Consider the following 15,106-nt stretch of genomic DNA (forward strand, 5'->3'; position numbering starts at 1 on the left):
GCTACATATGTTTGGTATAAAAAATCGCAATAAGCGTATTTTGATTGGTTTGCGCAAAAGTTATTGCGTTTACTAACTAAGGGAAAGATTTATGTAATTTTTATTGTTTTTTTTTAAACGAGTAATGGCGGCGATCTGCGATTTTTTTTGCAGGACTGCGACATTGCGGCGGACAGATCGGACCCTTGACTGACATTTTTGACACTTTTGGGGGTACCAGTGACATTACTGCAGTAATCAGTGCTATAAATATGCACTGTTACTGTAAAAATGACACTGGCAGGGAAGGGGTTAACTTTACTGGTAATCAAGGGGTTAAGTGTGTCCCTAGGGGTGTGCTTCTAACTGTAAAGGGGAATAGCTAGTGATGTAACCACAGAGACATATGATCCTACATAGCAGGATCGTATGATCTCTGCAGTTAGATCAGGGAGAATGACAGACGGCTGTGTTTACATCAGCCGCCTGCCTTTCTCTCTCTCCACCGGGAGATCGCGGGTGACCGGCGGACATCGGAACCGCCAGTCACTCGCGCGGACATGTCAGGGAGCGAGCGGGGGCGGGAGCGCGCCTCCGGCGGTGCGCGCTCGACCCCTAGAGGCTCGTAGGCGAGCGATGTAGTACTACGTCACTTTGCCTGTACGGGGCTGACTGCCGCAGTAAATAGTCCTGCTGCGGTCGGCAAGTGGTTAAAGGCCAGATTCGCCCTATTTGCCCTGAAAGTATTGGTGCCAAGTTTTTCCAGTTCAATGCTGACTGTATTAGTGTATTAGTGCTACAACCAACTGCTACACTAGTCAGAGCATAGAAATTAAAGAGGTAAAGTAATAGATTCCAACGCAGAAGAAGGTGTTTTGTCTAAAATTAGAGATTCCATTGGACCAAAATATAGTACCAGTGGTTTTACATTTCCCACAATGCTCTTACAAATAGTATCAAATATGTCTTCTTTTTATTTTTGAATAGAATAAGATAAGGGATGGCTAAAAATCTCCTATGCCTGTGTCCTATTAGGGAGCTGTTCAGTCACTTCCTGTCCTGAAGAAACAACAGGAAGCAGGAGGAAATCTCTCCAAAGTAAGAGAAATCTGTCACTGGAATAAACGTTTCTATTGGAAAATTTTATTCTCTATGACTGCTCTGGTAAAAATGCTAAATGTAAAGGGTAGCTCCACTTTCGTTGTGGAAAAAATAGCAAATAAAGAAAAAACAATATAGCGTATACAATTGCGACACAAATCATATTGTAATTGAATGTTATTAAAAATTCCCTTTCCTTTTCAGTCTGCAGCTGTTGTAATTTTCTGAAACTGCAATGCAATATGGCTACCTGGAGGTGTTCTGTACACAGAATGTTTACTGACCACACCCCAGAAACATCATTTCCTGCTTGTGTGATTGGCTCACTAATTTTCCCAGAAGTCTGCACTAAGATACAAATCAGATTTCAGGCATCGCCTGCAACAAAAATGTAATTTTTGGTGAGATACACCCAATAGGAACACATCTAAAGGGATGCAGGCCCAGCAGCTTTCCTCATTAGAGCCCTGCAGCTGCACAGCTGATTGATAATTATGAAACCACTCCCATTAGACACGCTCAGCACAGGGGCACAGAGGAACAAATAGATTTCTTCAGAATAGCAAAGGGTAGGAATCTGCAACAAAGTTTGTTATAATCCTTGTAATGTACAGAGATCACCCAGAGGGGAATGTTTTTTTCTCAACAAAAGTGGAGTTACTCTTTTAAATTTTCCTTTCAGTTCTGATGAAAATAATTATTAAGACAACAGAGAGGGTGAATCCCCCCCAGCAGACAGCAATGAAAACCTGACAGGGGTTATACCTCTTCCATAGTTTCTATAATTTTAAAAATAGCTTTAAATACACTTTAAAATAAAATGACCCCCTAAATTATTTTTATAATCCAAGGGCCACATGTGATCCTTTGGTACTTGCTGTGTGACCCTCTGTAGACCCCAATAGTAGGGAGTGGGAGCATTGATTTGCAAACAGGCTGTAATGACAGACATCTCTAACAAAAAAAACATGGAGGTGAGGAGCTGGACTCAGATCTTTAACCCATAAAACAAGGAATCATTGGTTGAGCCTAATGTCTTGAATTCAGCACCTCACTACAAAGAAATAGGGATCAACTAAATTGAGAAATCCACGCAAAAATCGACAAAGTCTCAAACAATCTTCTTAAAGTGTTACTAAACCCAGGAGCCTGCATTCACTATATCTGGTCTCCCACAGTACACAGAACATGGAAATGCAATTATTTTAGTAAATATAAACTGCTAAATACCTTTTCTCATCAGCAGCTAGAGCAGTCCTGTGACTTCTATCAGCGTCAGGTTAAAGCTTGTAGGAGGAGTTTTCACTCTTCCCCAATTGTCCTATGAGGCTGCAGGACCCCTGACCTTCTGTCTGGACAGTGCTGATTGGCCCTGTGCTGATCACAATAAAAAAAAAAAAAAAACTATCTAGCAATACAAACCAAACCGAAAATGTGCAGCTTGCCCCCAAGGCTTTGTTCTACCAGGAGATGGTTTGGAGACTGCGGAAGAAGGGGAGGATCAGAGAAGACAAGATCAAACAGACTTTTTACACAATACAGAGGATTAACCCCTTCCTCAGTCAGTATAACAAACATGTTTTACTGCATATACAGACTGATTTTACTGTTGTGGGTTTAGTAACACTTTAAACGTCCAAAATCCTTTGTTGTGATTATCGCACGTAGCAACAAGAAGACAAAAGACAGCCAACACATTGCAGGGGCCAAAAATTTGCTTTATCAGTCCCCGTTCACACTAGGGCGACCTGTGAGGCGACCTGGTCGCCTCACAGGTCGCCGTAGGTCGCCTTCCATAGGGAAGCTGCGGACCCGTTCTAATAGGAGCGACACAAGTCGCTCCGACTTAGAAAAAGGGTCCGGAGCTTCTTTGGGGCGACCTGGGGGCGACCGTCATAGACTTCAATGTTATGAAGTCCGTGCCGGCCGCTCCGAGGTCGCGGCGCGCTGCTCGCACCGCGACCTCGGAGGTCGCCCCTGGAAGTCGGATCCCCCCAGTGTGAACGGGGCCTCAAGGTTACAAAAAATACATAAAAGTAAAAAATATGGAGAACATTAAGTAAAATAAAACGAATACCAAGAGCAACAGTTTTCTGAGGGTTTTCCGTAGTAATATATGTACAGAATATTATATACAGTCCTTTGTTGCTTTCAGGGGCCACAGCTGAGGCCTCGTATGCCTCATAAGTTGATAATGGCGGCTTTAGTGGGTTAAGTGATACTAAACATGAGTGTAATATAAGTGTTTCTTTGTGTGCTTTGCCATTACTTTAATCATAAACCAAATGCACTGACGTAACCTAAATGAAGGTGGTGTGTTCCAAGCGTTACCGCTTTGCCATTAGGAATATGGCCCTAGTGACACATAACGCCGAATGTACTAATTGCTCAGTGTTTTACCCATATTGCAGTCTTCCTTTACAATCTTCACGCCTGAAGCACCAAATTTCACAATGCTCCTGACACTATCTGCCGGAAAACCAGTCATTATGGAGGTGTTAGTCGGGGGAGAGAGGGGGGAGGCTATTCCAAACAGCGGGGGGCTCACTCATCACTTCCCTGCCTTCTCATATGGGGAAAGGGAAGGGGGGCAAAATTGAAAACAAAATTCTCCAAGCAAATTCCCTTTAAAGCAAGCCTTCCAGGCAGAACCGAACACGCTTTAGTTAAAGGGTTTGCTAAATATAAATTACACCAGGAATGTCAAATGGGGTGATTCCTAAAGGAGACCTCAAGCCTGATTATATATATATATATATATGTGTATATTTTGCGAGCCCATGTTTTGAGCTGATATCTCATTTTTTGCCCTAAACCATCATATTTTACAAGTTTGCTCTTATTGTTGGTGATTAAAGTGTTTTGTAATGCCATTTTCCAATTTTGGACTGGAGCAAAAATGTAAGGATTCCTATTCATTTTTGCTTTTGCTGTCTCTGTCCCACCATGGAAGATTCACCATTTCTATTTATCCTTGCCATTGTCACTAAGAATCTGAAAGTTGTGTTGTCACCAGAACAGGAAAAGAGAGGAAATCTCCCCATAGGGTACTTGTTCCAGTAACACCTGTCCAAGGGAAGGTGTCCCCTATGCTGGCCTTAGATGGATCCACTGTTGGCCGGTTCAGCAGGGACAGAACAAATTTTGACCCAGCTATGGCTATTCCCGTTCCAGAGAAGTCAATCTAATGATCAAATTCTATTTGAACCAGCTTGTTGGAAATATTTCCTTCGATCAGCGCTTTTTTGCTATTGTTAAAGTGATTGTAAACCTTTTTTTTTTCCATAATAAACAGGTTATACCTCCCTGCCCTGTGCAAAGATTTTGCACACAGCAGCCCTGATTCTCCCCTTCTGGGGTCCCCGCTGGCACTCCTGGTTGTACCTCTTTTATGAGTGCCCCCTAAGGAAGCCTCTTCCTTTGGGGCACTCATGTGGGTTCGATCCTGAGCAATGCTGCCTGTGTCTGTAGACACACACAGCACCCCCATAGGGTACTTGTTCCAGTGACACTTGTCCAAGGGAGGGTGTCCCCTATGCTGGCCTTTGATGGATCCACTGTTGGCCTGTTCAGCAGGGACAGAACAAATTTTGACCAAGGTATGGCTATTCTCCCCTTCTGGGGTCCCCGCTGACACTCCTGGTTGTACCTCTTTAATGAGTGCCCCCTAAGGAAGCCTCTTCCTATGGGGCACTCATGTGGGTTCAATCCTGAGCAATGCTGCCTGTGTCTATAGACACAGACAGCACCCCCATAGGGTACTTGTTCCAGTAACACCTGTCCAAGGGAGGGTGTCCCTTATGCTGGCCTTTGATGGATCCACTGTTGGCCTGTTCAGCAGGGACAGAACAAATTTTGACCAAGCTATGGCTATTCTCGTTACAGAGAAGTCAATCTAATGATCAAATTCTATTTGAACCAGCTTGTTGGAATTTTTTCCTTCGATCAGCACTTTTATGCTATTGTTAAAGTGATTGTAAAACTTTTTTTTTTCTCATAATAAACAGATTATACCTCCCTGTCCTGTGCAAAGTTTTTGCACAGAGGAGCTCTGATCCTCCTCTTCTGGGGTCCCCACTGGCACTTCTGGCTGCATCTCTTCGTTGAGTGCCCCCATAGCCTCTTCATATGGGGCACTCATGTGGGGTCGATCCTGAGCAGTGCTGACATGCATCTATAGACACAGACAGCACATGTGGTTCCGGCCCCCTGACTCCCTCATCACAGAATTTGATTGACAAAAGCAGGAGCCAATGGCTTCCATTGCTATTGATCTGCCCTGTGAGGAGGGAGAGAGCGGAGAAAGCCTCTGCTCTCAGGCACAATGCTGGATGGAGACTGGGCTCAGGTAAGTATAAAGGTGTACCTGGGAGCCGCCATTTTGCTTGTTACACATGCAGGCTCTGCCTCCTGTGTGGCAATGTTCCCCAGCGGTTGCAATTTACTGTTTCTTCTTGAAAGTCTATGGGTTTCCGATGCACAGAAAATAATGCAATCTCTATGTGACTGATATCTCAAGCGGGGGGGGGGGGGGGGGGGGGCATATCAAAGTCATATAAAGTCATTAAGATAGATACTACAAAAATATTATATATGTGCTCACTGAAAATACACCATGCTTTCCCTTTAAGGAATGATCCTAGTTGTGGACCAATGTGAGCAAACCTCCTGTAGTAGTGGAATGAAGGTCGTAGGCGAACAAAGAAGAAAGCAATTTACATGGGTCTGTTCATCTTTATCTGTCATCAGACTTCTATGTGTATAGGAAATAGAACAAGCACTGAAAAATGCACCGGTTACTTTAGGCGTCCCATAAGTCATCTGTTCCAGGCAGAACTAACTATCATAAAAGCTCCTGGCCTCAAAAACACAAGCAAATGTTTCCTAAACCAGCACCTATACAGAAATCTACCCCCACCCCAACTGGTACTCTGCCTGGGATTTAGGGAAATAAATTACTGGTAAAGGAAAAATGTTTTTTTTTATTTTTTAATAAAAAATTAACATTATTATTCAAGCATACTTTGCAGGGCATTAACTACATGAGATGGGACCCCATAACAAAACCATAGAGGTCTCTTCTCTCTTATCCATCTCCAAGGCAATTCCTCTATTGATATAGAACAGTGTTTTTCAACCTTTTTTCAACCAAAGCACCCTTTAAAATCTGAAAGAATCTCAAAGGCACACCAACCAAAAATGCAGCCTGGACCTCGTTCTGGTCCTAGGGCAGTGATGGCGAACATTGGCACCCCAGATGTTTTGGATCTACATTTCCCATTATGCTCAACTACACTGCAGAATGCATGAGCATCATGGGAAATGTAGTTCCAAAACATCTGGGGTGCCAAGGTTCGCCATCACTGTCCTAGGATCTACTCTTTCATTGCCTCTGGGACTAGCCGGCCGCACAATTGGATTGTTTCTTGGGCGAGTCGGTGGGACGGTGGGACGGGGGGGGGGGGGGGGCATCTGAAAGCGTTCCAGTGGCTCATGAGCTACTTGGAACGCTTTCATGAGAAAGCCACCTTCCGGCTTTATAAAACAATATAGAGGTTATGGCGGATATCTTCAGCCACACCCTGGTAAACCATTTCTAAGCTGCAAAGTATATATAGATATTGCGGTCTTGAAGTAAAAAAAAAAACAAAAAACTACATAACACTTGTTATAATTAGGGCACTTTAACATTGACTCACTGAAGTTTGGCTGCAGCGCAGGTGTAACGCAGGGTACCCGCGGTTTTCATGTGCGTTACCTGCAGTTTCTCATAAACTTCTATTATGTCCTACATTTTTGGTGCAGAAGTCTACAGGAAACCGCAGGTAATGCACATGAAAACCACAGGTACCCTGCGCTACACCTGCGCTGCAGCCAAACTGCAGTAGAGCAATGTGCAAGCGGAATACATAATAAAAAGAAGTGCAGTTACCATTAAAGAAGTATCGTTACCATTACCAATAATAATAACCCACATAACTTAGGTATATTTATATTACATTTGAAAAAAAAGTAATCCCCATGCTTGCAATTAAACCTATTACAAATACATGCAGGTAAATTACAGGTACAATTGCTATACCTCAAGGAGCTCAGAGGAGCTCATATGCAGCCACTGAAGAGCCTCCTCCCTGTTCTTCCTCCTCTCCTTCACTTCTCTGCTTCACCTCCCCTCGGGGAGAAGTGCGCCACCCAACGTCTCCCGGGACCCGTGGCTCGCAAATCCCTGAAAGCCGTGCGTACACCCGACCTGCCCTTAGCAACCTGTGGCAGTGGGAAGTGAGCTTTAGACAGCAGACCAGGACCGCTGTATCAGCAAGGCTTAACTGAGTGGCCAACAGTAGTTAGTTGATCAGATAGCTGCCTAATTTGGGGTCAATTTTGTCGTGGCACACCTGGGGACTCTTCATGGCACACCAGGGTGCCGCGGCACACCGGTTGAGAAACGCTGATAAAGAATACTAATTGCTTTCATAACAATCCTATAGATAGGAGGTTCCTAAACCATACACACATTCATATAATCCAATCTATTTGCCAAAGGTCATTGAAACCACCATAAATTGCTGTGTAGCCAGACAGCTCTGGGCCCCATAGCAGTTGCAAGTTCTACTATATAGTTACGGTAGTAATTATTTAATGCTTCAGTTTAATGTTCTGAGATTACTAAACAACGATTGTGATAGGTTCTGTGTTTTACTGATATTTTCACCTCGTTAACGCTGTTTGCATTATATTATGATACATCTTTGTCACTAACTTATTGAATTATCTACTGCAAACAGTAATTCTTATGCAGATGCCTACAGTAACCAATAAAGCCTAGTACACATCAGTATTTGTTTTTTTTTTAAGTCAACCCAGTAGGGCTGAACGAAAAAAAAAAAAAATGACAGCTCAGGAGGAGCCGCTGTACTAACCATGCGATGTTAGTACAGCGATCTCCCACACTACTAATGTGTTCTGACAGGGGGATGCCCCCCGCCCGGCCAAAACACTCCGGTCAGCGCTCTCAGCCATTGGTTGATCTGTCAAACCAGCTGCAGTACACACAGGCCGGATGTCGGCCGTTTTCTATTGAACCGCCCGATGCAGCCTGACATTCGGGCTGTCTGTACTAGGCTTAAAGCTGACCTTCAGTCATTTTTTCATCTTTCCATCTATTAAATCCTCTATCCTTGTTGTTTTACCTATGGATAGTAAAAAATGTTTTTTCTGCAAGTAAATACCTTATACAGCCCACTTCCTCTTTCTTGTCTGGTCATTTGCCGACCAGTGATGGCAAACCTTGGCACCCCACATGTTTTGGAACTACATTTCCCATGATGCCCAATTACACTGCAGAGTGCATGAGCATCATGGGAAATGTAGTTCAGCAACATCTGGGGTGCCAAGGTTCGCCATCACTGGCCTAGGCTAATGAGATCATGCACAGCTCTCTCCCTAACTCTCGCTAGAGTTTGCCAGCAAGGGAGAAGGGATTAGTCATAGGAGAGCCAATGAGAGCTGCAAAGCTGGAGGGGGCTGTGTGAGGGCGGAGATAACATGAGACTGCAGAGATCCATGAGTATTTATCAAGAGAGGAGACGTGCAGGCAAGCAGTGGTGTGAGTGTGTCTGTCTATAGTATATATATATATATATATATATACATATATATGTGTGTGTGTGTGTGTGTATGTATGTGTGTCTGTATATATATGTGTGTGTGTGTGTGTGTGTGTGTGTGTATGTGCAGGTGTGTGTATGTGCAGGTGTGTGTATGTGTGTCTGTGTATCTGTGTAAATCCAAGAAGTGAACAGTCAGAAGCTTCAGCTGCCCACAGTTAAAATGGCTGCAGCCAGACTTAGTGGAGGGAGATTTCTGCAACATATTTGGCAAGTACAGAATCACAGTATATATAAAATAATATGCAAAGTAGTTGGAGGGAAGCTTCAGAATGGCAAAGATGTTTTGAATAACAATTTATGTGAGCAGACTGCAGTTCCTCTTTAAGAGCAGTCTTCATTTCACATCTGCAGCTGCTTCATGGTTAGTTGTTGCAGGTTACTAATGCGCATCAATCCTTACTACACTAGGTTATTAAAGCTGAATCTCGCAGAATCTTAGTGTGTTTTGTATATTAACTCCAGATCTGTGCAATAATCCAGTGTGAAATGTTATCTCTGTGCAGGAGCTTCCTGTAATAAAGACCGGTCACTGCTACTCTCTCTCCTTGTACAGGTTGATTGGTCTTGTATCCGCCCCCTCCCATAGTTTTCTGTAGGCAGCCTGTAGTGGGCGGAGCTGTTGGGTCCCTCCCACAGCTCTGCTGTCTGTACAAGCTATGTACAGCATAGTAATGATGTCACCACTAATTTTAAATGGTAATAATTGTTTGCAAAGGCATTTGGTGCAAACAAAGTGGATTTATCTATTTTTGTGGCATTTGGGGAATATATTTAACCACTCCCAGACCGGAAGGTTTAACCACATTATTGACCAGGCCATTTTTTGCGATACGGCACTGCGTTACTTTAATTGACTCTAACTACAGTCGTGCAATGCTGTACCCAAATAAAAATGAATGTCCCTTTTTCCCCACAAATAGAGCTTTCTTTTGGTGGTATTTGATCACCTGTGTGATTTTTATTTTTTGATCTATAAACAAAAAAAGAGCCACAATTTTGAAAAAAAAAAAACAATATTTTTTACTTTCTGCTATAAAACATTCCCAATAAAAGAAAAAATTTAAAAATCAAATGTTTTCATCATTTTAGGCCAATATGTATTCTGCTACATATTTTTGGTAAAAAAAATCCCAATAAGTGTATATTGATTGGTTTGTACAAAAGTTATCGCATCTACAAACTAGAGGAAAGATTTATGTAAATGTTATTTATTTTTATTTTTTTTACTAGTAATGGCGGCGATCAGCGATTTTTAGTGGGATTTCGACATTGCAGGGGACAGATCGGACCCCTAACTGACATTTTTGACACTTTTGGGGGGGACCAGTGACATTACTTCCGTAATCAGTGCTTAAAATATGCACTGTTACTGTACCAATGACACTGACATGGAAGGGGTTAACACCGGGGGGAAGGGGTTAACACCGGGGGTAATCTATGGGTTAAATGTGTCCCTATGGGGTGCTTTTTAACTGTGTGGGGGACAGACTTGCTGGATGAGCACAGAGACCTGTGCTCCTAAATAGGAGGAACACAGGATCCCTGTGTTCATCACTGACAGAACAGCGGTTTGCTGTGTTTATATCGATAGACCGCAGTTTTGTCTCCACGGGGAGCAATCGTGGGTGCCCGGCGGACATCGCTGATTGGTTCCTCCTGTGGTCAATCGGCGCTAGCTGTCTCACAAAGCGACATACAAGTACGTCGTTTTGCGGGAGAGAGCCGACCTGCCGCAGTATAAGTAAGGCGGCTGGTCGGCAAGTGGGTAAATGAGAGTTCAGCTTTAGGAATGCCCATATGTTGCAAAATTAAAATGGCAATCAAAGAGAAAAAAAAACAAAACAATAATAAAATGTCCACAAAAATGTGTATGCTTATCCTGAACAATGAGACTATGAACACCAGACTAGGTTTCCTGTATTATACAATGGCTCAGTAAGACCTGTCAATTACTGCATTCAGCTACACTTGTTCTAATGGAAAATTCACATCCACAATGAAGGTTACCTTACATTGTGTTCATCATACTAAATGATATAATATTAAACAATCTACTACAGAACTAAGTTGCTACTACGAGTTACTTGAGCAACATAGAGTCTTCTGACTCCTCCTAGCAACCCTCTTTCTCATCCTGTTTGGATGCTGGATATAAAGTGATCCAAATCAATGAGCTGAACTTAAAAATTTGCATAAGAACAATTTTGCAAAATTGTCTTGGTCCTCCATTGTTCTTATCTCCTATATCATAATAATATTAATACAAACTATATAGTGAGGTGTGAAGTCCAGCTTCCTAGATCTGATGGATGTCTTGGTCATGGCAATGCCCAATGCTAGCAGTCAGTAGCTTATTCTTACACCAATACCAGCCTCTTCGAATTAAAGATTTCCGATGAGATGTGAATAAATTGATGAAAGTGGTATGCCACCAGGAAGCCCAGTAATTGCAGTACTCTATTAAATGCTTGAGACTGATGTAAAGACCAATATGCAGAATGCTGCTTTGGACCATGTTCTGAAAATACTAGCTGCATGGCTGTCTCTGGCATATATCCTTTCTGTGTTACTGGCACAAGACATGTATGCAGCAATGGAAGACGGTGCCAGTTCCGAACTCCTGATCTGCATACAATGTGAGTGTCCCAGAAAGCACTGAAGCTAGAGAATTCGTTTGATAGCCAGGCAGCTAGCATTTTTAGAAGAAAGTCAGCAGTTAGGGTCTACATATTTTCGCTATAGCATGTTATGATATGATCGCTGCTTGATCCACTTCATTTTGGCTTGAGTGGGTTGAGTGTCCTGGTGTAAGGCTCTATTCACACCTGGGCGTTTTCAGCTCCAAAAACGCTCAAAAAAAACGTTTCCAAAACGCCCAACAAGTAAAACCCCATTCATTTAAATGGCCCCTGTTCTCATCTGAGCGTTTTAACGCCTGAAGCAAAACGCCCAACGCTCAAAAAAGTACATGAGCTTCTTTTTGGGCAGATTACAGGCGTTTTCCATTGGTTTCTAGTCAATCTAAAAACGCCTGCACAAAAAATGCCTGCAAAAACGCCCATAAAAACGCCTGAAACAAAAACGCCCAGGTGTGAATGGAGCCTTAAGGGGTACTAGCAGACTGGAGCCAACAAGCCCCAGGCTGAAGAACAATCGGTCCTGTTGGATGTGCCAACCACTATCTTTTAATGTGTTTTTAGGAAACATGGGTAATCGTACCCAAACCAATGTTTGCTAAAGATCTGTAGAACTTTTTCAAAAATGGACTTATGAAAGGAGGGTGAAGCATTTTCATAGTTGGGCCTCGTGACTTTTAATCACTCCTCTGCCAATGAAGCACTTGTTCTCTATGGTGAGTGAGCAAGCCAAGATTTATTGCAACTTTGCCAGTCCTTGGTTACACCTAAAATAGTTTCTGGTGCCCTCTAGTCACCCCTAACATAAAAGTGCTCTGCAAGATTCATCCACTGGCATTCATAGAAACATAGAAACATAGAATGTGTCGGCAGATAAGAACCATTTGGCCCATCTAGTCTGCCCAATATATCTGAATCCTATGAATAGTCCCTGGCCCTATCTTGTATGAAGGATAGCCTTATGCCTATCCCATGCATGCTTAAACTCCTTCACTGTATTTGCAGCTACCACTTCTGCAGGAAGGTTATTCCATGCATCCACTACTCTCTCAGTAAAGTAATACTTCCTCATATTACTTTTAAACCTTTGCCCCTCTAATTTAAAACTGTGTCCTCTTGTGGTAGTTTTTCTTCTTTTAAATATGCTCTCCTCCTTTACCGAGTTGATTCCCTTTATGTATTTAAATGTTTCTATCATATCCCCTCTGTCTCTTCTTTCTTCCAAGCTATACATGTTAAGGTCCTTTATCCTTTCCTGGTAAGTTTTTTCCTGCAATCCATGTACTAGTTTAGTAGCTCTTCTCTGAACTCTCTCTAGAGTATCTATATCCTTCTGGAGATATGGCCTCCAGTACTGCGCACAATACTCCAAGTGAGGTCTCACCAGTGTTCTGTACAGCGGCATAAGCACTTCTCTCTTTCTACTGCTTATACCTCTCCCTATACATCCAAGCATTCTGCTGGCATTTCGTGCTGCTCTATTACATTGTCTTCCCACCTTTAAGTCTTCTGAAATAATTACTCCTAAATCCCTTTCCTCAGATACTGAGGTCAGTATTCACTGAATACTAAAAGGGTACCTTTGTGGTTACATGTGATGCCTTGCAGCAAAGTTTTTTCTGGGATCAATTCTTTCCAGGGCTATTATAGACATGCAATGGTTTCGCACTTGTTTCTGTAGGTTTCCCCACATAGTCTAAAGTTGTAATCGGCTTTTGTTAATATTGGACTTAAGCCAGCCATATGTGGATGGTCTATGTATGAGCAGATTGGTTGTTCACAAATCAATCTATCAATTGATTTGTCTACAACCATCCTGTTGGGATTTTGCTGATTTATCAGTTCCGCTGGCAATAGTCGGCAACACTGATCATTGTGGTCTGACGACGGGGTAGTTTCCCCGCAGTCAGAATACACTAGCTTAGTGGGAAGGATTTTCCCATCCAGACACCGAATATGTTTGATGGGAAATCAGCTAATTTTTTTTTTTTGAGTTGAACGGCAAAAAAAAATGAATCCAGTATGGCCAGTTTTAGTGGGTACATCTATGTGACTGTGTTGGAAAAATAGAATGTAAGCTCTTTCTGAAACACGGGCTAATGTGACTAGTCCTGTCCGAATCTCAGGATATGTCGGACGCATAAATTAGAATAAATAAATACAGTTTGGTATTAAAAGCAGGCAATTGTCCATGCTGTGCCAAAGAGTCAATAATCTCAACAATGCTCAGACGGAGGTGGGCGCATTGCGAAACGCTTGTGAGTACAAATCTTTAAAAGGAGATCTCCAGCCAGGTAGACGTGATGTCCATCTTCTCAGCATGAACAGAGCTGACTCAGTGAAAAGGATCTGGCCTCTGATTCATCAGTGTAGTCTTCTAGACTATCAGGGTTTGTCTAGGGAGCAGTAAAATTCCTCATATAACACAATGGGGGATGCATGCAAAGGAGAAGAACATAGAACTTTCTCTTTCTACACCAAGGATGGATATAGACCATAATGTCAATGCAGAAATACACAGAAAAACTAAAAATTGTCTGAAACTTTGGTATCCCTGTTTCTTTTCTTTTCAGAAATATTCCAGTTAGAAATCTAGTTGGATCTTAAGTTTCACCAGTTTCAAAGTCTTTGTGATAACTTTAGCCCCCCCTCACCAGCTCAGCCCCACATTGTCATTGTTCTACCAAAGTATGCGGACTTACCTGACCCTTCCAACGCACCGTGCCCCAGTAAGTGGCTGTCAGGTCAGAGAGATGCCATCTGGTACCCCAAAAATCACATCCTTATCCACATGGATGGATGAAAAAAGAGATAGGTCCCCTTTGTAAGCGAGAATAGTGGCACTTTACCCTGGCAATGGCTCCTGCATCCGAGTTTAAGGACAAAGTCAGACTCATTGACAGGGTGCCCGTCTGCCCCAGGCCACCAGGGAATGGAGTGGTCTACAGAGAGAGAAAGAAGCAGGACAATCCAGAGGAAATAAGGGGCCAGGGCTGTGTGATCGGCCAGGGAGGGGAGGGAGAGAGAGAGAGAATGAGAGCATGGGGGGGAGCAGGGGGGGGGGAGGGAGTCACTGTTAAGAGGGGGGAGACTGGGCTGGAGCAGTAACAAAACTCTCAAAAGTTTCCTGCTTCTCTTAACCTCTCCACTGCCAGATCATACTCTGCTGAACATCGCTATCGGCAGTATTCACCGCGCTCACCTATTTACTTTGCCGCAAGCCATTGGAAAAATAAATGTATATGTACAGTATAGATAGATAGATAGATAGATAGATAGATAGATAGATAGATAGATAGATAGATAGATAGATAGATACTGTAGATAGATAGACACTCATTGGCCACTTTATTAGGTACACCTGTTTAGTGGTAACACAAATTGCTAATCAGCCAATCACATGGCAGCAACTCAATGCATTTAGGCATCTAGACCTGGTGAAGATGACTTGCTGAAGTTCAAACCGAGCATCAGAATGGGAAAGAAAGGAGATTTAAATGACTTTGAACGGGGCATGGTTGTTGGTGCCACATGGGCTGGTCTGAGTATTTCAAAAACTGCTGATCTACTGGGACTTTCACGCACAACCATCTCTCGGGTTTACAGAGAATGGTCCAAAAAAGAGAAAGTGAGCGGCAGTTGTGTGGGGGGAAGTGCCTTGTTGATGTCAGAGGTCAGAGGAGAATGGGCAGACTGGTTTAAGATGATAGAAAGGCAACA

The 15,106-nt window shown here is 42.9% G+C and overlaps 1 protein-coding gene across 1 annotated transcript in view; it reads right to left on the reverse strand.

The window, feature by feature from the left end:
- PLEKHG2 (pleckstrin homology and RhoGEF domain containing G2) overlaps positions 1-14,386 on the reverse strand; it is a 170,652-nt gene extending 156,266 nt beyond the window's left edge. The window contains exon 1 of the mRNA XM_082263484.1: positions 14,089-14,386. The gene's annotated coding sequence lies outside the window, so the exon portion shown is untranslated. The remainder of the gene's footprint in view (positions 1-14,088) is intronic.
- Between the last annotated feature and the right edge of the window lie 720 nt (positions 14,387-15,106).

The sequence above is a fragment of the Pelophylax lessonae genome, assembly GCF_965119305.1.
Source record: "Pelophylax lessonae genome assembly, chromosome: 7".
Lineage (NCBI taxonomy): Eukaryota > Metazoa > Chordata > Amphibia > Anura > Ranidae > Pelophylax > Pelophylax lessonae.